At 42.4% G+C, this 23,977-nt stretch overlaps 1 protein-coding gene across 1 annotated transcript in view; it reads right to left on the bottom strand.

Moving 5' to 3' along the window:
- The window catches only part of LOC147718104 (multidrug and toxin extrusion protein 2-like), a 615,385-nt gene that overhangs the window by 139,033 nt on the left and 452,375 nt on the right, over positions 1–23,977 (bottom strand). The window lies entirely within an intron of this gene.

The following is a 23,977-nucleotide window of genomic DNA, read 5'->3' as shown; positions in this document are numbered from 1 at the left end:
TTACAATTTTCGGTTCATCGACTTTTGGTCTTTTTACTACAACCTCCCTACTATTAGTGACATTTCTACGTTTGCAGCCTACCACACGTTTCTCAAACAAAGGATATTGAGGCAAATGTGGCGCATACTCTCTTCTTTTTGTATTCCATAACACAATCTAGGTCCGCACAAATATTTGTGACATCACACTCAATCAAGTACAAACCCGATAAAGTTCTGACTCGTGACAATGCTACATAAGCCATACCCTCCTTGAACACAGAACTGCCAATATTCACCAATGCACTGTCTACACTTAAACCTTGCGATTTATGGATTGTCACCGCATATGCCAAGCAAACAGGAAATTGCTTACGGCGAACATATAAGTCTTTTACAAGCAAAAACCTAGCTGTGCAACGACCAATTAGCTGTACTTCCTCAATGCCATCAAATTTAATTTTTAAAAATTCAATTCCATCTCTATTTCTGTATTTCTCAAAATCAACAACATTACCCATTGATCCATTTACCAGACCTCTTTCAACATGTAAATTCCTTCTCAAAATGATACGGCAATTTAAGCACACATTCAGAGTCTTTTCAAAACCTGCAGTTTTAGATATAGTCTTCTCTAATGAATCCAATTTAGATTTCAAATTCTCAGACAAAATAATTGTTCCTCCCATATGCTCTACTCTGTCAATAGCTTCCAGTTTCACAATCTCTTGGTTTTCTAAATGCAACATTTTGTTGTTGAAGATGGCACATTCTGCAAGAGTTGGCATCAAACATATTCCAGATTTCTTCTCAGTAATTTTCCGAAAAATATTCTCAGGTACAACGTCTTCTTCTGGATACAAATTTGACAGTAATCGTACATGTAAAGCTTCTTTCCCATGATCGCTCACTTTTCCAATTCTAACATCTTGTAGAATATTCTTATAATCTTCATCCTTTGCTTGACGCATATTTTCATGCAGTTCAGCATAGTTGAAGTTTAACCATATATTGACGTTGCCAATACTCCCTAGACACTTCCTGGTATCCTGGTACCTTCATGTGTGAGCATTTTGAACACAGATTGTCCTTTCACTGGTGTCAGCTGTAAAAGATCACCGAAAACAATGATGTGTTTGCCACCAAATAACACATCATACTCTGTTTTGAGAACTTCTTGCATTCTCAAATGCACAAAGGCAAGCATGACATTGGAAACCATGCTTACTTCGTCAATGATAAGAAGTTTCATCTTCTTCAGGACTCTAGATACTTCACAACAAGCATCTCCCGATAACTTGTAATATTGTAATTTGTTATCATGCTCCACTGGCACCATCAGTAGACGATGCAAAGTAATACCTTTAATGTTATGTGCTGCCAGTCCAGTTGGAGCGGTGACAACACAAGACAGCGATGACTCAGTCCTTTTCTGCAAATAACATGAAATTGCTTTAATGAGGAAACTTTTTCCAGTTCCCGCTTCTCCACTCATGTATAGTCGGACAGTCTTCAACGACGTACATGAGCACTCTTTATTTATTTTTTATGCAAATTTCAGCACAAAAATGGAAGGAGAACAGAACGTTTCCTTTGAAATTGCCCTAGTGATAAAAAATGAGGAAATAATTTAAAGCATTGACTTGGAATGCATGGACGAATCACGAGACCAAGAACATCTACAATGTGTAGAATCTGTGGATTTGTTACTTCATTATGAGGACGATAAAATGTGGGAAGTTATGTTCACTCAACAAGAGGACATTTCGGACAGTCAAATGTTAGACAGTCTATTAAATTTTGAAAAAGAATCAGAAGAATACATTTATATTTAATAATCAAAAATTGTTCGAGTCTTTAATCATTTTTATATGTAATTCATAAACTAGTACCAAATTGATTATAATGTAAAGTCAGACTTATAGTATACTGCATTGGTACCTACATTTTGCTACTTAAATAAAAAAAAATAAAAAACCAACAAAACGAACAATCGATAAACATACAATATTTAAAAAGTCTATCATTCTTGCTCCCCGGACCGCTTTCCGGTGCGCGTACCGGGCGCACCCCACGCAAAAAAAACGATATTTTTTTGCCCCACGGGGCCCTTTTAAAGCTTCCACATCAAACCTAGGGGGTCAGGGAGGATCTACTATGCCCCCTTATGGTAATTTCCCCCTTCGTTTTGGCCTCCTCTTGTCTCTCGATCCTACCGAGAGACAAGATGGCGGCCTCTCCGGACTGTTTAGAATGTTGACAGACACCGGAGAGCCAATCAGCTTCGCTTCGCGAAGTTCCGTTACGCGTCAAGTTCGCGAACCGGAGCGCTACCCAGGGCGCTGTCAAAGATATATCTGTTTTTTAAAATGTTAATTTCTCAAAATCCATTGGAGCACATATATTGAGACCTAGCAAAGGCACATCGGGCTAACAGTCCCTACAATTTTGCCAAGTTTCGTGTAAATCCATTCAGCCGTTCGAGCTAAAAGTGAGGCCAACCGCCCTATGGAAAACTCAATGTTAAAAATGCGTTTTGGGACCCCCCTTTTTTCTCGGCCCCCCCTTGACGAAGCCCCCCCAAATTTTCGGGGGCTGCTCAGAAACAAAATTTGCCATTTTCCTGAAAATTTCAGCCAATTCCGTCCACAAACGACAAAGTTATTAGACATAGAATTTTCAAAAATCCCATAGAGAAAAAATCCTAACTATATATACCTACTGGTGACCGCCAGTAGGTGATATATATATATATATATATATATATATACCTACTGGTGACCGCCAGTAGGTGATATATATATATATATATATATATATTACCTACTGGCGGTCGCCAGTAGGTATATATAGTTAGGATTTTTTCCCTATGGGATTTTTGAAAATTCTATGTCTAATAACTTTGGCGTTTGTGGACGGAATCGGCTGAAATTTTCAGGAAAATGGCACATTTTGTTTCTGAGCAGCCCTTGAAAATTTGGGGGGGTTTTGTCGAGGGGGGGCCGAGAAAAAAGGGGGGTCCCAAAACGCGTTTTTCCCATGTTAATTTCCATAGGGCGGTTGGACTCACTTTTAGCTCGAACGGCTGAATGGATCTGCACGAAACTTGGCAAAATTGTAGGGACTGTTAGCCCGATGTGCCTTTGCTAGGTCTCAATATATGTGCTCCAGTAGTTTTTGAGAAATTAACGTTCAAAACAAGATATATATCTGTAACAGCGCTCCGGGCAGCGATCCGGTCCGCTTACTTTTCGCGAAACGGAACTTTGCGCGCAGAAAGCTGATTGGCTCTCCGGTGTCTGTCAACATTCTAAACAGTCCGGAGCGGCCGCCATCTTATCTCTCGGTAGGATCGAGAGAGAAGAAGAGGTGAAAAACAAAGGGGGAATTTATTGAAAGGGGGCAAGGTATACTCCTCTTGACCCCCTAGGAATGTTGTTGGGGTTATTAAAGGGTCCCGTGGGGAAAATAAAAAAAAAATGATTTTTCACGGTAGAAGCGCTTCACGGGCCGCGAACTGGGCCGCAAACTGGTAGCGAAACGGGAATTCGCCATTTTGTGCTTCGTTTTAATTGTTTAGAGACAAAAATTATCGCCGCACATCGGCCACAATGCATGAATATCGCTGAAAAGTCAGCGATATTCATGCATTATCCAGCAAATGCTCTTAGCCATGTTATCCACCTTCCATTGGATAACATGGCTAAAAACTGCTCTGTGCGTGAGCTTTTTTTTTTTTTTTTTGCTGCGTGACGTTTGTTAACGTTCGATTCGATGGAAATCAGGAAGTGTTGACCACCATTTTGTCACTGCGAGTAAATATTTTGTTATAAATGAATCCTTATTGATAAACATTGTCTGCGCCATCTTGCGTTTTTGTCCAATGCCACAATTTTGTCGTGCACGGCAGCCATTTTAGATGCCTTGACCAGGGCCACTCTCTGCACGCCGCCGATCCTCAGCATGGCTCCCCACCCTCGCAAGCATCTCCCCCACGCACTGGTCACCCCCGCTCTTTCTCTCATGCATGGGCCATATACTTCCCCCCATTTGCGCTGCTCTTCTCTGAGAATCACACCCTGTGCCCGCCCGACACCTCCCTTTCACCCTATTCACTACCGCACCCTCTGACACTCCTCTTCCTCTGTGTTCGATTGTCCAGGCCGGACCTAGGCTATCACCTAGCCCTGCGGATGTAGTTTATGGCCCCAGCTGTAGAGTATCCAGACATGCCAACCCTCCCGATTCAGGCGTGAGACTACTGATTTCAGTGCTAGTCTCCCGCCTTCCGATTCCTGCAAGCAAAAACCCGGGGGCATATTATCAACAACTAGCGATAATTTTTGTCTCTAACTTGTTTAGAGACAAAAATTATCGCCGCACATCGGCGAATTTTATCGCACATAAACCTTGCTATTAGCAAGGTTTATCGCAAATGCGATAAAAAACGTCCGCAATGCATGAATATCGTTGAAAAGTCAGCGATATTCATGCATTATCCAGCAAATGCTCTTAGCCATGTTATCCACTTCCCATTGGATAACATGGCTAAAACTGCTCAGGGCAGGTGTTAGGTTTTGGAGATATTTGCGCTTAGCGCGAATATCTCCAAAAGTTGGTAATAGGAGATAGCGATGGTTAGGGACTGTTTCCAGTCGCTAAAATCTTGGCACGCCCACTTTGCATGTCATTAGTGATAAATATCACTGATATGCAAAGCGGGGCCCAAGATGGTCGCTATCTCCTTTTAGATGTCACTAACTGGTGTTAGCGACAGCTTGGTAATAGGGAGATAATTTTATCTCTTTTTTTTTTGGCTTTTAAAGCCCAAAAAGCGGAAATAAACCCCCTTGATAATATGCCCCATGATTTCTCGGGGGTTTCAGCTGACAGGGCTTGGTATTGTGTTACGTGCTAATTCTTCCAGGAAACGTCAGAGGGTCGATGCAGGGGTTCTAGAAGGGGTGATAAACCATTTAAGCCTCATGAACAAGCGCATGGTCTTTTAAAGATTTGTGAAGTACTCGGGGCGGCGGTGTGTGTGTGCCCTCTTTCAGGAGCGGGCGGGGGGGGCACTGCCAGCAACTTGCCAGGCCAGGCAGTGTTCAACACGTGCATCACCCTTTCTCTGCCTGCTATTGCGCTCCATGCTTCGGAAAGGTAAGAAAAAGAACGTGCATTTGAGTTTGAAATGTCCGATCTTGTAGCAGTACACTTGCAAAGCCCACACATGACAATAACCCGATTCAAGGGCCCATTCACCCGATTTTTTAAACATATATAGCACTCCAACAAAGTTAGATTTTAAAACTTTATTAACTTTTAACTATAATGAACGGAACAAAAACTGTAAAAACATTTAAACATTTTTCACCCAAAAAAGCAACAATTGTCAGAAGCTGACTTTTGTGCGAATAGTCCCAAGGCAGCACAACGTGCTGAGTTCTGGACGGCACCCAGGTGATGTCGCCTGGGTGCCGCACTGGTTTTGGTATCCTACAATGCTGCTCCGAAAATTGGCGTGGGGCGTCCCGGGTGGGGCGGGGGGAGGCCTCGTCAGTAGCGGTCTGTTGTGCGAATAGTCCCAAGGCAGCAGAACGCGCTGAGATGTTGATGGCACCCAGGTGATGTCCAGTAAACTGCCGCACTGGTTTTGATATCCTACAATGCTGCTCCGAAAATTGGCGTGGGGCGGCCCGGAGGGGGGGGGGCGTGGGGGAGGCGGCGTGAACGGGCCTCCCCAGGTGGCGGCCATCCAGCTGAGTTGCGCCCGCTCTTGCGGCTACAGCGTCTCGCTCACCATGTTGTTGAGTTGCTCCCACTCTTGCAGTGCAGCTATAGGCGGCTGCCACATGACTCTTAAAATGGCGGACGGCTCTTCGGTTTTGGGCCTGGTCCACTGAAATGGCCCTGGGACACCTTGGAACTCGGACGCTTGCCTGCTAGGGCTTGGGCTCCATTCTCGAAAAGCGTCCCCTCAGCCGTGAAGATTCTACAAAAGTCTTGGGGGCCCCCGACTCCCGCAGGCTTCCGGTGGGGAGCGGCTGCCATGATTGCTCGCGGAATGACCACGACGGAGCTACGAGATGGTGGTGCTCTCATGCTGACGCCAGCTTTAGTCTGAAACATCCAGAAACAAGGTGGGGCTTTCATCGTTTGGGAAAAAAAAATGTTCTAAACCAATGAAAAGTGTTATTTTTAGGTCATATGACCAAGCCTTCCATCTTTAGGAAACCAAAAGTAAAATGAACCAATGAAAAGTTTTATAAACAAGTCACATGACCTGTTATGCGGCATAGGGCTACAAAAAGCGTAGAAAATCCGTTGGCACGTGAGGCGGCGTCAGTAGCGGACCGATGTGCGAATAGGCCGAAGGCAGCACAACGCGCTGAGATCCGGATGGCACCGAGGTGGTGTCCAGCAAATTGCCGCACTGGTGTGGCCATCCTACAATGCTGCGCCGAAAGACGGCGTGTCCAGCTGAGTTCCGGTCACTCTTGCGGTACAGTGAGTCGAACGCGCCGAGATCCGGATGGCACCAAGGTTGTGTCCAGCAAGTTGCCGCACTGGTGTGGCCATCCTACAATGCTGTGCCGAAAGTCGGCGTGGGGTGCCCCGTTGGCTTATGAGGTGATGCCAGTAGTGGACCGATGTGTGAATAGGTCGGAACCAGCACAAGGCGCCAAGATCCGAATGGCAAGTCCTGGATGTTGAGTGCCATAGTTGAGAGTTCTGAGCAGTGCTTGTAAGACTATCTGAAGCTTATTTGCACCTGCTGCAGCTTCACTGTTGCCCAAGGTGGTGTCCAGCAAATTGCTGCAGTGGTGTGGCCATCCTACAATGCTGCGCCGAAAGACGGCGTGTCCAGCTGAGTTCCGGTCACTCTTGCGGTACAGTGAGTCGAACGCGCTGAGATCCGGATGGCACCGAGGTTGTGTCCAGCAAGTTGCCGCACTGGTGTGGCCATCCTACAATGCTGCGCCGAAAGTCGGCGTGGGGTGCCCCGTTGGCTTATGAGGTGATGTCAGTAGTGGACCGATGTGTGAATAGGTCGGAACCAGCACAAGGCGCCAAGATCCGAATGGCAAGTCCTGGACGTTGAGTGCCTCAGTTGAGAGTTCTGAGCAGTGCTTGTAAGACTGTCTGAAGCTTATTTGCACCTGCTGCAGCTTCACTATTGCCCTGGTGTGGCCAAAGGTCGCACATGACATAGGCGGCCGGCTCCCGAGGTCCGGCGGAACTTTTTTCCTTTTCCTTTCTGCTTCTTTTCCTACAATCCGTTTCATCTGAAGACACGACCAGGTCCCTGAATGTGTGCAGGGAGACGCTATTGATTGAATGAAAATGGCGGCTTGACACAAAGCTGACTCAAGCGTTGCTGTTGATGCTATACAGACAAAAATTGGTTTTCAGTTTGTACATTCTTCAGGATTTTTTTTTCCATCCAAGTCTGATTGAGAGTTTGTAGAAAAATGGCTTCAGATTTTCCACATACTACTCTTCAACATTCTTCCTAAATGTAACAATGTGAAACTCACTAGGAGAACGGCTGTTTCTGTTTCCTTTCAAAATGCTGCCAACAATATTTTCTGAATGGAAGACACCATCTTGTAGCATAAAGGGCCGAAAGGGGTTCTGGTCTGGCCGATGGTTGGTGGAGACATTTTGACTATATCTTGGACCTGCCCGGCCTCGCCCAAAATGGCGCCGGTATAAATGGGACTCGTAACTCCTTGCCCGCAAATGTATATCTAGAAAATGTTATTGTAAGTGGCCCTGTCGTATTTTAATTACAAAATGTACGTCCACCGATTCCGCAACTGTTAGACACCTTTGTTCTTGCAACCTAATGGCCCGCTCGTTACGTTCCTCTACAGTGTAAATGTTTCCTCATCATATACGATTTCAGTTTGCTCCGTGGCCGGCCCACGTGGTTATAGGCCCGTATTTGTATACTGACATTTTCACAATAAAGGTTTTTAAAACAAAACACGGTAGTAGTATTTACATTGGTAAAGTTTTTACTTTTAGTCACTGTTTTCGAATCAGTAAAAGGCAAGTGAAATAAAGCAGTCCAATTACATGACGAATAAAAGGTATAATATGTAGGAACGCAGTAAAGATAAGTGGTCAAGGGCAGTTGTGTTTTTCATTTCTGCAACATAAAGTGATCGATAAGAATCTGATAATCAGGCGTATCGGCGACTAAGACAGCAGGCCGAATGTCTTTTACTCAACGGCTCCGTCATGGAAGGAAGAAACGCCCTTTTTCACGAAAAAGGAATATATTTTACTTGCAGGACAGTTGTAAATTTTCCGGGAAAGTACATTAGCCTGGAATATTATAACATATGTTTAAAAAAAAATAATGTTCGAAAACAATAAAAAGCGTAATTTTTAGGTCATATGACCAAGCTTTTCATCATTAAAATAACAAAAGTAAAATGAACCAATGAAAAGTTTTATTAACAAGTCACATGACCTGTTATGCTTACGTTACGCGCTGCGCGCCGCGCCTCGGATCACTTCCGGGTGCGCTAACGCGGCGTGTCATATAACGCTTTACGCGACAACGTAGGTCAAGAATATAGTCAAAATGTCTCCACCAACCAGCGTTCGGAACACAACCCCTTTCAGCAGTCCAAAAAGTTCTGTTAAATGACAACAGAGGGGACAGGCAACAAGAACCATCAGTCAAAGAGGGGAGGGCAAGTTCTTCTCTTCCAGGTCATGTTGGGGCGCTACCGGAACTGATCGAATTGGTAGTCTACAGTGTTTCTGGATGTTTCAGACTAAAGCTGGCGTCAGCATGAGAGCACTACCATCTCGTAGCTCCGTCGTGGCCATTCCACGAGCAATCATGGCAGCCGCTCCCCACCAGAAGCCTGCGGGAGTCGGAGGCCCCCAAGACTTTTGTAGAATCTTCACGGCTGAGGGGACGCTTTTCGAGAATGGAGCCCAAGCCCTATCAGGCAAGCGTCCGAGTTCAAAGGTGTCCCAGGGCCATTTTAGTGGACCAGGCCCAAAACCGAAGAGCCGGCCGCCATTTTGAGAGTCCTGTGGCAGCCGCCTATCGCTGCACCGCAAGAGCGGGAGCAAATCAACTACATGATGAGCGAGACGCTGTAGTCGCAAGAGCGGGCGGTAAACAGCTGAATGGCGGAAGAGGCACAGTGTAGCAAAAGCGGGCGGAATGGCAACTGAAACGGTAAAGGGGCGCCCCACTACAGCGTGTCTTCAGGTCAAACGGATTGTGGGACAAGGTCCAGAATTGAAGAGTCATCAAAAGGCAAAAAGTTCCGCCGGACCCCGGGAGCCGGCCGCCTATGTCGGGGGCGATCTCAGGCTACACCAGTGCTATAAGACTTGGGGAGGGTGTCGGAGCCAAGCATCTTCTCCGAGTCCATGGCCATCACACCGCCCCTCAGGGGCCTCCATCAAGCTGTTTAGGAAGGTAACATATCACATTGTTTTCTAATGCAGTCAGGTCCACAAACGACACTCACTTACTTTGAGAATAGTGAAGCTGCAGTAGGTGGAAATAAGCTTCAGACAGTGTTACAAGCACTGCTCAGAACTCTTAACTATGGCACCCAACATCCAGAACTTATGCCATTTGAGAATGGCAGTGACATTGAAGCAACTCAGGGACCAAAACCATTAACGTACTTTCACGTATGAAAATCTTACTTGGGGAGGGGGCAGGAGCGAAGCGCCCCCTCCCAGTCCGCGCCACCACACCGTATGTTGAAAATCTGAAGCCATCGTTCTACAAAGTCAACCAACCTTGGATTGAAAAATCTAGAAAAATGTACAAACTGAAAACCAGTTTTGGTCTGCATAGCATCAGTAGCAACGCTTGCTATCAGAGTGCATGAGTTTCATGCTCGATCGATTGAGCTAGCCGGATCGGGCAATAAAAAGTATAAAATAGTTATGTAAATAGTTATTTAATAAAATGTTTTACCCTGTTTCTTTGCTGGTGTGTTGTCTATATTTTTAATATTTGCATAGGGTTTGTCGTTATTTTGGGCGGGGTGGGTGACGGAGTCGAGCTGTCTTGCAGCCCTCATGGTGTGGAGCTCAGTTCATCTCAATATTTTCGTATTTCTCATGAAGGGTTGTTCCTAATATTTCTATTTTAGCGAGGTCAAAAAGAGATCCAATTAGTGGCCTACTGATTTTGCTCGATTACTTTTATTTTTTTACACGATTTTTCACTATCTGCAAAGACTAAACAGAGTATTGCGACTTTGTGCTTGTTTGTAAATAGAGAATGATCCAAAGAGAACCAATTCTAAAACAGTAAATGCTTGGATAACAATCAATCAAATGGAGAGACAAGCAGGCACGACGGATTACAACGGGGGCAAAGGCCTGCGTTAACTACCGTTCACTATCTGCAAAGAGAGAGTACTACTAAGAGAAAAGAGGGGAGGGGGGGGGGCAGCGTTCAAAGCACATCAGCGTGCATAAATACGAAAATGTTTTTATCTATCACGTACTTGACATTTTAAAGCTTTTCATATTTGCTATTAAAAAAACAATGAAATTCACAGAAAAAACCATAGGTTATAGTGGATATATAGTTAGGAATTTGCATTTACAAAACCTTGAAAATTCAATGAAAAAACCATTGGTTTTAGGCCATATATAGTTAGGGATTTGCATTTACAAAACCTTATTTTACTCGCATAAAACCATTGAAATTCCATATATAGTTAGATGCGCTAACTATATATCGCGCACCCGCAATCCACTGCTGATGATGTCACATATTACATCATTCATGACATGGTCAGTGACATCACTGATGACATCACTGATGACAACTCAAATGACATCACTGATGACATCTCAAATGACATCACTGATGACATCACTGATGACAACTCAAATGACATCACTGACAACATCACAGATGACATCATTCATGTGTTAATACGATGAACCTCTACAGACTCTGATATATCCTTAGATACACTCAGTGAAAACAGACACTCACAGATTGTCACTCATCCATGGAGTTACTCATACACCTAGACAGTCATGCAAAGAATCAATCACACCTCCAATTCCTCAACTATACAGTTATACACACCTTACTTATTGAAACATTCTAACACATATTTACTCTCTTATATAATCCCTAATAAAAGTTCACAATGATCCATACAGCCACTCACACATTCACTGGCTCTAATGCACAGTTATTTATATATGTCAACTCTCACATGGAGTGTGTTTTACATATGTACTTACTTTGACATGTAGCACTGAGATATCCATTCACTCACCAATACACTCATGCACACTGTCAACCGCCCATACAGCTGTTTCCACATGCACTTTTGAAACCATACATCTAGTGAATCAACTGCTCACACATCTATGCACAGAGTCACACACCTCCCAGCCACCCCCACACACACACTTACTCTCCCATAGAAATACTTAGGCAACCAATCAATAACCCATATAGTTACTCATATAGCTACTGATTAACACATGCAGCACTTCATAGAACAACAGATATAAGGATGCACAAATTAATACAGTTTAATCACTAACCCATGCACTCAGTGAGACACATTTAATCACTCCCTCATACAATCAGTCATGCACCTACTAAATCCTTCATCCAGACATTTATACATCCACTCATTCTTCAATATGTAAGACATATTTTAACTTTACAGAAACATACAGTCACTGGATGTTGTGATCAGTGATGTCATCAGTGATGTCACTGACCATGTCATGAATGATGTAATATGTGACATCATCAGCAGTGGATTGCGGGTGCGCGATATATAGTTAGCGCATCTAACTATATATGGAATTTCAATGGTTTTATGCGAGTAAAATAAGGTTTTGTAAATGCAAATCCCTAACTATATATGGCCTAAAACCAATGGTTTTTTCATTGAATATATATATATATATATTACCTACTGGCGGTCGCCAGTAGGTAGTTATAGTTAGGATTGTTTTCCATAGGAAATCCTCAACATTCTATTTGGAATAACTTTGGCCCTGGTTGAAGAATCTTAGCGAATTTCTCAAAGAAGATGGCTCGGTCGGCTGCGCTCCTTCCCTGAAAGTTTGGGGGAGATTGGTCAAGTGGGGGCTGAGATATAAGGGGGGTCCCAAAACGTGTTTTCTGCATGTTATTTTCCATAGGACCTTTAGACTCGGCTACAGGTCGAACGTCTGAATGGATTTATAAGAAATTTGGCAAAACTGTAGAGTCCGGTTCGCAGATTACGCTTTTTTTGGAATGGTGTAAATCCGTTCAGTAGTTTTCGAGAAAATTAAAGTTAAAGTCAATTATATATCTATAGGCGCGCACGCGTGCGCGCACTCAAACGGCTGTGCGTGAGCGGAATTTTTTTTGCTGCGTAACGTCTGTTAACGTTCGATTCGAAGGAAATCAGGAAGTTTTGTTCGCCATTTTGTCACTGCGAGTAAATATATTGTTCATTTCAAAGCGTTGAAACATGGAAAGGGGAGAAGGTAGAGATTGTTTTGCTGCGTAGCTTTTCTCGGGGTGTGCAGTAATGCCCTTAAACGCGAAAAGATATCATTTTTTCCCGAAAAAAAAAAACGGGGTGCGCGCACCCGGTCGCGCACACCTAATTACAAGAGTGTGAAAATGGAGATAAATCAGAAGTTTGAGTGCTTAGATATAAGGTGGCTCTGAAAAGAGCCCTTGTGTTAATTGAGTGTTTTCTGCATTTATAAGTAAGTACCGATGCAGAGCCTGATGTTGCAGAGAAAGATTCTGTTTCCCTCATTCGTGAAATGAACTCCGTCTCTCCTATAGACGTCTTGCATGTGGTATCGCAAGTTGTTGTGGTAAATAGAACCCATGCTATAATCTCTGAGGAACGCAGAAACAGATTTATTTACATGTCTCCTTGCTTTCTCAAATTGTGCACAATGTTGATTGGACCAATTCCATTTCTGTCTTTGGCATATATTGGAATATACCAAGGCAGATCGAGGAAAAAGTGTCATCAATTGTCGAAAGGTGTCTTTTAGAAGCATTTCCAGACCTACCCCAGTGATTGTGCCTAGATCGTTCCCACCACAGTGCACAATTATAAGGTCTGGTTCTGGGAGATGCATAAAAGTTTTCACCAATGGAATCAATTGGTGACATTTCAATCCTCTTTTGGCAATCCATGTTATGTGTACATTTGGTAAGCCGAGGTTGCAAATTCGTCTGCTTACTGCATATTTTTCACTCCAGTGAATATAACTGTGTCCTATTAGCCAGACCTTCATTTTCAAGGGATTTGTAGTCGTCCTCCGATCGGTTCTGGAAGTGGAATGGTAGTTAGAAGTTGAAATTCTAAATAAAGAAAAAGGAAGAGGCTGGGTGTGGTTAAAAAAATAAAAATGATTGGTTGATTGTAATAAGTGGACATTGAACAGTACGTTGCATGTTAATGTTTATGTTAAACGAGAAGTACTATTGGGTGTGAAAAAACAAGACATGTAACAGAGCTGTGGATTGGCAGGTGTTTCTAGAGGGAAAACAGTCTTCTTAGTTTGCTGTAGAACGTTGAGACATGAACTTTTGACCTGTGCCTTCAGCAAGGTGCAGAATGAGGTGTAACCATGGAAACAGCCGGAGATGGCAGTTGGTGATGGGTTCACTCTTTGGTGCCTCTGTGTCTGACTCTGTTCTGTGGTGGCAGGCGGAGAACTGTTTGTTATTGTAGAGATGAAAGGGTGATAAGGAGAGAAATACGACATAGCGTTTGGCCTGTAGTAGCGTGGGAGCAGTGATTAACTCTGAGTGAAGCGGAACTGTGGCGGTGCTTGGTAACAATAAAAAAATTTTTTTAACAGTGGTATAACTGTCTGTACGGTGCGCGACCTACTAAGAAAAAGTTCACGGGCTGTAATTGGCTTGCAGGTTCTAGTATCAGTAAGTGAGGTCGAGAAAAGAAAACATTCAGGACTTTATTTATGAAGGCTTTGCGCCACCGGTGCGTCACTGTTTCCTATTTTAAAAAATGAGGCACCGGCGGCGGAAGGTCTTCATAAATAAGGTCCTCAGTGACTACATTTAAGGTTATGTGGAACCCATGAATAGTTTTTCAATATGAAATCATTTCAGTTGAGATTATGGATTAAAAGAGAAACCGTGAATATTTGAAATGTTTATTTAGAAATGTACTGTTTTAAAGGCAAATCATTATGTAATATGAGTACAGAAATTGCAAAAAACACAGTAATTGGTATTGTCAGTAGTACATGGAATACAAACGCTATAGTTGAAGAAAAATGAATATAATTGGAAAAAAACATTGTACACTCTTATAAGGAAGTATATTATATTTTAATAAATGGAAGAAGGTCTCTGGCCTTTCAGTTTAGAAACGATATATGAAAATTCAAGTGGTTATACATCATTACTTTATCAATCAGCTGTCTACATGCGAAGCACTATCAAGTTTGTGTTATGTTACTGTGTACGGGGAAAAAAAGGCGCCAAAAGCGACAAAATGGCGAGAGGTGCATGTATGTAATCTGTTGGATGCTGCGCAAATCACTATTGAGGAGAACTACTGTATTGAGATATCTTTTGAAGGTTGCAGTATTGCATTTGAAATACAGCAGAAGTAACAATGGAAATATTGTTGAAAGAACATATTTTTCTGTAAAGTATTTTAAATTAATAATTTTATAGAAAATTAAAGGAGCAGAGGCGTGTGAGGTGGAAATAAGCAGTTGAGATGCGAAATGGCGTTTACAGTTATAAAAAACTTGTTTATAATTTACACATTAATTAGGGTACATGTAGCATATATTAGCGAGTTTTGCATCGAGTACGTTTGAAATAACCTTAGATAAGATATGCAATAGAATTGTTGAGATTATACTGTAAAAAAAAAAGTTGAAAATCGAGTAGCTGAAGAAACAAATGTAGTCCACATAAAAGACCAAAATTTAAACAACACGAAATCATAATGTCCACTGTTAGTAAAGCCAATAGGTCTGTTCTTCAAAAGAAAATATGGAAAAGAACGTGAAGAATATAGGGAAGCAAAAGGAAATGAGGACGTCAATGGCTTGTATAAGAGTTATTGAAGCATTATTTAGGCAAAATAGGTAACTTCTGCTTGTAACAGGAAATCCCTTTTATGATTTGAAAGTATGTCAGCTATCCAATGGAAAAGAGTAAAGCAGTACTCATGATCTGTTAAAATCGGAGCCTCTTTTATTATCAGAGGGCAGCTCGGTGGGTTTTCGATGTAGTTCTCTGTTAGGAAAGAGTTAACCGTCCATTGTGTAGGCAAAGTATGCAGCAAGTGCTTCTAACAGGAAATCATTGTTATCATCTGAAAACATGTCAGCCATCCAATTGAGAAGATGAAAGGAGCATTCATGATCTGTCATTATTGGAGCGTCTTTTACCATCATAGGACAGCTCGGTGGGTTTTCGATGTAGCTCTCTGTTAGGAAATCTTGCGCCGCTGCGAATATATTCCAATGACCCAGAACTCCTTGTATCGCTGCAAAGGCCATAAACCCTCCGTTGTAACAAAGCTGTTCATGATCAAGTAACGGATTCATGAGGTGATTGTAATTCGGTTCAGGAGGTACCAAATTGCAGAGACATAAATCCAGGGCCCATGTGAAATCACAGCTCAGGCAATGAAATACAGGCTGCACACAGGTGAAATACGAATATCGAAATGATAATCGATATGAAGTATTCAAAGTTGAGAGTGGTAAGGTGCCGTAGTACAGAAGCATTCTCTGTCGAAATAGTTCTAAGTAGTCCGGCTCGTTTGCGAAGGCAGGAGGGACATCCATTTTGAATTTCCCAAGATGGTACAGGAAACGGCGCAGCACTGCCGGTTGTATAGCAACTCCACAGAATTAGGTCGCCGGCTATGCAGTGGAGAGGAGCAGAATGACTTGATAAATTTTTTTAGGAGTCTAGTCACTTATATATTGCTTAGTAGTTATCAAAAAAGTAGCTTTTCTTGAAGTGGAGGATGCGTTAAAAAATAAGGGAGTTATTTGACCAAGTTGTAAAGCAAGGTCAATTTTTTTTTACATCAATGCTGTTTTCTGTGAATGTTAGCTAAGTGAAAGATATGTGTGTCAGCAGATGCAACGTTCAGTTTTAAATGTGACAATGGAGGTCTTGTTCATGTCTTCCGATTCAAGGTCGGTATTCGCTGCCAAATACAAAGATCAAGAAACGCATGCGTGGGGTAGATAGTCTGCATTCTTAAAGGAAAGGAAATGAAGGGTTATTTTTACCGCGTTAGCATTGTCGTTTAAAAAGTTACAGTGATTTTCATTATATGTTAAGAAAGTGTCACTGATGAAGACTGAAAATAAATCCTTATAAATAATAGGGACTGGTGTATTTTAGAAAAGGTGTGTAACATTACGTGAATTGTAAAAAAAAAAATAATGTAATTGAAAGTGTATGGTTTGAAAATGAAAAGTAGAGGTTTATAGTTCACGTTTTGAAAGCGGTTCTAGAGGGTCAGATGCATGATAGATTTATAAAAAATAGAACATGTTTTTCAATAGTATTATGGAAAAAATATGTGCCTTTATGTACTATTTAGATTATCTGCCTGTTGCCTATTCTTTGAGTTTTAGTAATCCTGTGTCTTATAAGTTTTCCAGGGGCGGTTTGAGGTTCATGGTGGGTTTGGGCAGGGAGGGTAGGTTGGGGGTTTGTAATAGGGGGTCCGGGTGGGGTGGAGTGTGGAGTTTAGTGAAGAGTGAGGGGGGCGGGGAGTTAGGGTGTTTGGTAATGAAGCAGAGTCAGAGGACACCAAATTTCTTCTATGGGGTGCCACGGAAATATGTATTTATTCTCAGAGGTTTATTATATTAAGGATATATATTAACATGGTGGCTCTTGTGGTTTTGTGGTTCTGGGCACGTGTATAATGCTGGCCCTGTAGTTTTTGTCTATGGACCTCATTACGACACAGGGGAGCCACGTTGCACAGTGTGAGATCAGAGACTTAGGAAATAAAACTTTATAATTGTAAGGGCTCTAATCGATACAAATCGCCCGTTCTCGGTGTAAAAAATATCACCGCTATTGGTGGTATTTTCTACGGTGTTAGTGCTCGAAGGAGAATAGTAACATATATGTGAAATAAAATTATGTAACAGGCTCAGCATTTCACATTATCGCGTGAAAACAAAAGTTGTTCTCACATAGCAATAAGTCTCTTATAATTAAGGGACGGAGTGTATATAGTGCTATTTACAACTCTGCTATGTGAACGATGTCGAATATTTCATAAGAGGAGTTTTAAAAGGTTTTCGATAAACTGGTTTTCCAGGGAAGTGGGTGGAGTGTTCCGTGTAAATTGCAGAATAGAAACTAGTAAGAACCAATTGGAAGTGTTGTTTTAAATTCACATGACTTTACATGCGTGTCTCGACGCCTGTACGCGATAGGTGGGTGCGCGCACCCGGTCGCGCACTAAATGTAAGCGGTGACAAAACATCCTATAATATGCTCTTGGAGCACGTTTTGGTAGAAAGAGTTAGTTCTGAAAAGAACTTTTTTTTTTTTTTGGAAACAAGTGTTATGATGCTTTTGATTTCTTAAAGTTGCTACGACATTTTTCAGTATGTCATACTATCCAAATAAAGTGAAGAAATTTAACTTTTCTTGGAGCATTTATGACTCTCAATTTTGTGTTTAATTAGAGTAAAGCTTTGCTCTCCGTATACAAGAAGTTTTCCACAGTTCGTGCATTTCATGTGCACATTCGCCAGATATGGTTTCAAGTCCATTTCAGCACTCGATGGAGATACAGGTCGTCCACCGGAAGATGTGCTGATTACTTCTGATGGTAATAGCGTGGCCTCCGTTTTTCTTGTCAAAGGTGGTCGCTCATTTCCTTCAGATTCGGAAGATGAATGCGGAACGGTAGCCATTGCAGCGAAGTCTTCGGGAAGCTGTTCAACGTTGTTCTCTCTTGAGAGTAGAAAAGAAAGTGATGGAAGTGGGTGGAGTGCTGCGTGTAAATTCCAGAATAGAAACTACCAAGAACCAATTAGAAGTGTTGTTTTGAAGTCACATGACTTCACATGCAAGTGTCAGGTCCTGTACGCGATAGGAGGGTGCGCGCACCCGGTCTCGCACTAAAATAAAGCGGCGAAAAAACATCTCATAATATGCTCTTGGAGCACGTTTTGGTAGAAAGAGGTAGTTCTGAAAAGAACTTTTTTTTTTTTTTTTTTTTTTTGGAAACAAGTGTTATGATGCTTTTGATTTCTTAAAGTTGCTACGACATTTTTCAGTATGTCATACTATCCATATAAAGTGAAGAAATTTAACTTTTCTAGGAGCATTTATGACTCTCAATTTTGTGTTTAATTAGAGTAAAGCTTTGCTCTCCGTATACAAGAAGTTTTCCACAGTTCGTGCATTTCATGTGCACGTTCGCCAGATATGGTTTCAAGTCCATTTCAGCACTCGATGGAGATACAGGTCGTCCACCGGAAGATGTGCTGATTACTTCTGATGGTAATAGCGTGGCCTCCGTTTTTCTTGTCAAAGGTGGTCGCTCATTTCCTTCAGATTCGGAAGATGAATGCGGAACGGTAGCCATTGCAGCGAAGTCTTCGGGAAGATGTTCAACATTGTTCTCTCTTGAGAGTAGAAAAGAAAGTGATGGAAGTTGGTGGAGTGCTGCGTGTAAATTGCAGAATAGAAACTACCAAGAACCAATTAGAAGTGTTGTTTTGAAGTCACATGACTTCACATGCAAGTGTCAGGTCCTGTACGCGATAGGAGCGTGCGCGCACCCGGTCTCGCACTAAAAAAAAGCGGCGAAAAAACATCTAATAATATGCTCTCGGAGCACGTTTTGGTAGAAAGAGGTAGTTCTGAAAAGAACTTTTTTTTTTTTTTGTGTTTTTTTTGGAAACAAGTGTTATGATGCTTTCGATTTTTTAAAGTTGCTACTACATTTTTCAGTATGTAATACTATGAAAATGAAGTAAAGAAATGTATCTTTTCTTGGGGCATTTATGACTTTCAATTTTGAGTTGAATAAGAACGAGGCTCTGCTCTCCGTACAAAAGAATTTCTCCACACTCGTTGCATTTCATGTGCACCTTCGCAAGATATGGTCTCAAGTCCATCTCAGCACTCGATGGAGATACAGGTCGTCCACCAGAAGATGTGCTGGCCACCTCTGATGGTAATAGCGTGGCCAGGGCTCTTGTTGATGCTTTTGCATAATGCTCATGGTGCCTTTGTTTAACATGCTGCTGCATGGTGTGTATAGAAAAGGAATATTTTTTATTTGGATTTCCCCTTGAGAGCTCTGAATTGCATATCGTGCAGGTTACTTTTGGCGCATTCACTTTCTTTTGATCTTTAGGATAAGTAAAAAATTGCCAAATGAAAGATTCCTTTTTTCTTCTTAACGGTGGTCGCTCATTTCCTTCAGATTCGGAAGATGAATGCGAAAGGGCAGCCATTTCAGCAAAGTTTTCCGGAAGATGCTCGATGTTGTTGTCTCTTGAGAGTAGAAAAGATTGTGAGGAAAGTGGGTGGAGTGCTTCGTGTAAATTCCAGAACAGAAACTACTAAGAACCAATTGGAAGTCTTGTTTTCAAGTCACATGACTTTACATGCGCTTCTCAGGACGTGTAGGCGGTGACACTATCTAGTTACGATCGTGATTACATACTTAGGAACTAGCATTCAAAAAAACTATGAAATTCACTGAAAAAACCATAGGTTTTACACACGTTATAGTTAGGAGATAGCATTTGAAAAACCTATGAAATTCACTGAAAAAAACATAGGTTTGACACCAGTTATAGTTAGATGGAAATTTTACTGACATAAAACCAATGAAATTCCACGTTATAGTTAGTTGGACTCACTATAACTTGCGCGTGTAATGCACTGCTGATGACATCACATATTACATCACTCATGACATGTTCAGTTACATCACTCATGACATGCGAACCGGGTCGCAAACTGGTAGCGAAACGGGAATTCGCCATTTTGTGTTTCGATTTAATTAAATTACAAGATGGAGGAAAAGCAATGTGAGTATTGGGTATAAGGGAGACGTATCCTGACCCCCTATGTTTTCTGAGGGTGGTTGAGGAGGCTCATATATGTTGATACTTGTCTTCCAGCGGTTGCGCGTGAGCGTTTTTTTTTGCTGCGTGATTTCTGTTAACGTTCGATTCGAAGGAAATCAGGAAGTGTTGACCGCCATTTTGACACTGCGAGTAAATATATTGTTAAAAATAATTGTTATAAATTAATCCGTATTGATAAACATTGTCTGCGCCATCTTGCTTTTTTTCCAATGCCACACTTTTGTCGTGCACGGCAGCCATTTTAGATGCCTTGACCAGACCCACTCTCTGCACGCCGCCGATCCTCAGCATGGCTCCCCACCCTCGCAAGCATCTCCCCCATGCACTGGTCACCCACGCTCTCTCTCTCATGTATGGGCCATAAACCTCCTCCCATATGCGCTGCTCTTCCTTGAGAATCACACCCCGTGCTGAGGAAAATTCAGCCCAGATTACAACCGATGCCCAGGCTGCTGGCACAAGACGCCACTTAGTTCCCATCTTGAACGGTTACCAAATAAAGAGACGGGCGCTGGAAGCAGGAACACAAGAACAAAGTTTTATTTCTCATGAGGAGAGCCTGTCATTTCACTCTACATATCATACAAGTACCACTCAGCCGCCCGGCCCCCTAAGCCTGAGGCAGAAATGCCACTGCAACAAAGGAATTAAACTCCTGCAAAGTACACCATGTAACATTTAATATCATTTACCACCAATGTTTTCATATATCAGTGTTGCTGAACTCACTCAGTGAAATGTCGCTCATTTCATTAAATCACTTTTAAAGCATGCCTTATAACAATGCACCCAATCCTATGTGGAAGTGCTTATATTAAACATGACATTGCTTTAACCAGGATAGACAAAGAAATGACACAGTGATGTAAAAGTTTCTGAAAGAAATGCCAAGAACGTCCCATGTGAAAGTGAATTTTATCTGGCAATTTTTTTCTTTTCCTTCTCATGAAAAGAAAGTTAATGCCAGGTTCGTTACCTGCCTCATCTGCAAAAAACAAACTCTTGAGAGGGACCGAAAAAAAATATAGCTATGGTAATCATACCATGCATCGGCACATGGAGAGGTGGCACCCTCTTAATTATTATAAAGCACAACTTCGAGATTTGGTGGATAACCCCCGACCGGCAAAAACATCCACCAATGACTTAGCAATAAGTGAGTCAGAGGCAAGGGAAACGGTCCCAAATCTGCAAAAGAACTTTGGGCAGATGAGATTGACTTGTGTAGCATGTGGAAAATTAATTTCATGCGGAGAGATGAGTATTACTTTAATAAATAGATCATATGAAAATCAACAATGTCCAAAACGTCCTAGAAAGTAATTTTTGTCATTTTTGAGGAAGAGAGATAACCTACAGTGGTACGGGGTCGTTTTCGTTCGTACTAGGGAGGCCAGGTGACATTCCTTCGGGGTGGCTTAGGGGCATTTAAAACAACTTCCCTGATACAGGTAGCATATAAAGTAGAGGCTAAAGACCAGGATCTTTATCGATTGCTTTATGCTGTACAAAAATGAAAAACACATACAACAAACCTGGACCATTCATATTTTCAATGTTTCTGCGTACTATACTTTTTAACCCTTAACTAATTGAGCTGCTTCATTTCACCTGCTTTTTTTTTGTTTTGTTTTTTAAATCGGAAACAGTGGCCATTTATTCGAAACTTACCAATCTACGCGTTACAACTACATTTGCTTTTTCAAAAACCTTTAAAAAAAATGTTGGTGCCCAAATACGGGCCTACAACCCTGTGGGCCGGCCACGGAGCAGGCTGGAACTGTAAATGGGGGGGGGGGTATTTATTTGTGGAAAACATAACAGAGTCAGTGGTCGTTGATTTCATAGTAAAAAGTGCGACAAGTGCAACAAAATCATATCGATAATTCATTGTGAGCAAGTACCAAAAGTGTCGACAATTCGAACCTTCAATAATAAATACAGTAATCAATGATGCATTAGAACTTAATATCAATTCATTGTTCGAACGTGTAATCAGTACCCGTCCCATGTCAATTCATTGTTCGAACGTATAATCAATACCCATCCCGGATCAATTCATTGTCCGAACATATAATCAGTCTTATCCCATATCAATTCATGTGCTAAAAACTGCATACATATCTCATGATATCAAGGCTGAGCAATCGGGGCACAACAAGGAGTTGAGAGTTTCATTTGTACAGGCGCCATTTTGGGTGAGGTCAGGAAGGTCCAAGTATAGTCAAAATGTCTCCACCAACTCGTGGTTGGACCGGGACCTCTTTCGGCAGTCCAAAAGTTTTCGTTGAAGGGTAGCAGAGGGGACTGGCGACATGAACCATCAGTCAAAGTGGGGTGGGAGGCAACAATCTCTCCTACCGGGTCATACTGGTGTCCCACCGGAATTGATCAAGTTGGTAGTCTTGCAGGATTTTGATAATTTCAAGACTGAGGCCGGCGCCGGCATGAGCGCGCCGACGTCCCTCGGCTACGTCGTGGTCGTTCCGTGGGTGATCATGGCAGTCATTCCCCATCGGGGGTCGGGGGCCCCCGTGGCTCTTATAGAATCTTCAAAGTTGAGGAGAACGTTTCTGGACGCAGGACTCATTTTCTAGCTGAACTCAAAAGCATTGTTGTACCGCAAAAGTAAACGAGACCCCCGCTGGGTGAGCGGAGCATCATTGCCTCGCAATAGTGGACAAGACCTTTTCTTGGGTGAGTGGAGCGTTAGGGGTGCAGCTGAGGGGCCCCCACCTGGAGGGGTGGGGGCCATGGAATTTGGTTTTCAAAAGAAGGGAGGCGAAAGGACACTATTTACCACTCAAGATGGTGGAAGGTCCAGTAGCAGCTTAGTGTCCGTACTGAGTACTAGAGATGCAAGCAAAAAGGGGGGGTGCTGCACTGTTCCTGGAGAGAGATGAGGAAGTAAGGAAGGTTTTACCTGGCGTGACCAAGGGTGTTCCAATGATACCCTGGGGCATCCATTATGTTGGATGTAATTGCCTCACACACCCCGAAGAGTGTCATGCTTCATCATCGGCGGTTGCTCCTCGTCGGGCCATGGAATTTGACCACTTTGTTGGTCTTATCCTTTTGACAGGAGGCTACGTGTAGGGCTACTGGGTATTTAGGATCACAGTTCAAAATTGCCCTTATGTGTTCCATCATTCTCTCTTTGAGTTGTCTGATGGTGCTTCCCACATAAAACTTTCCACATTCACATTCTATAATGTAAATCACGAACTTGGTAGTACAGTTAATGTTGCTCTTGATAACGTAGGAAATACCATCTGGACCATTAAATTGAGTTGTACCATGTTTGGCCCATTTGCACATGCTGCAGAAACCGCATTTGTAAAAACCTTGGCTATGTTGTGTCATCCAGGTAGTGCATGTGGTGTCCCGAGGCACGGTAGGACTCAATTTGTTCCTTGCTCCGTTTTGCCTCTTCTGAAAGAAATTTGAGGTCTATCTGCAATGTAATTATTCAGTGCTCTCTCTGATTTCAGTAAACCCCAATGTTTAGTAAGACTCTTACGTAAAACATCATGGAATGAATTGAAGTCAGTCACCATTCTGATTTGTTCGTTTCCAGAAACGGTGGGCTTGTGTGTGGTGGTGAGAGTGTGGGATCTCTTGACTTTACTGACTCTTTTCTCGGCTCTCTTAATTGTTTTAGTTGAGTAGCCTCTAGTGTAAAATCTCTCCTTCATGCTTTTCAAACATCTCCCGAACTCACAGTCCTCACTACAGTTCCTTCTCGCCCTTAGGAATTCGCCATAGGGTATGGCGTTTATTTGGTGTGGGGGATGTGAGCTCGAGGCATGCAAGACAGCATTGCATGCTGTGGATTTCCTGAAAAGTCTACTATGTA

Source organism: Lissotriton vulgaris, chromosome 4_2 (assembly GCF_964263255.1).
Source record: "Lissotriton vulgaris chromosome 4_2, aLisVul1.2, whole genome shotgun sequence".
In the NCBI taxonomy this organism is placed as follows: domain Eukaryota; kingdom Metazoa; phylum Chordata; class Amphibia; order Caudata; family Salamandridae; genus Lissotriton; species Lissotriton vulgaris.
This window is presented reverse-complemented; position numbering and strand designations above follow the sequence as displayed.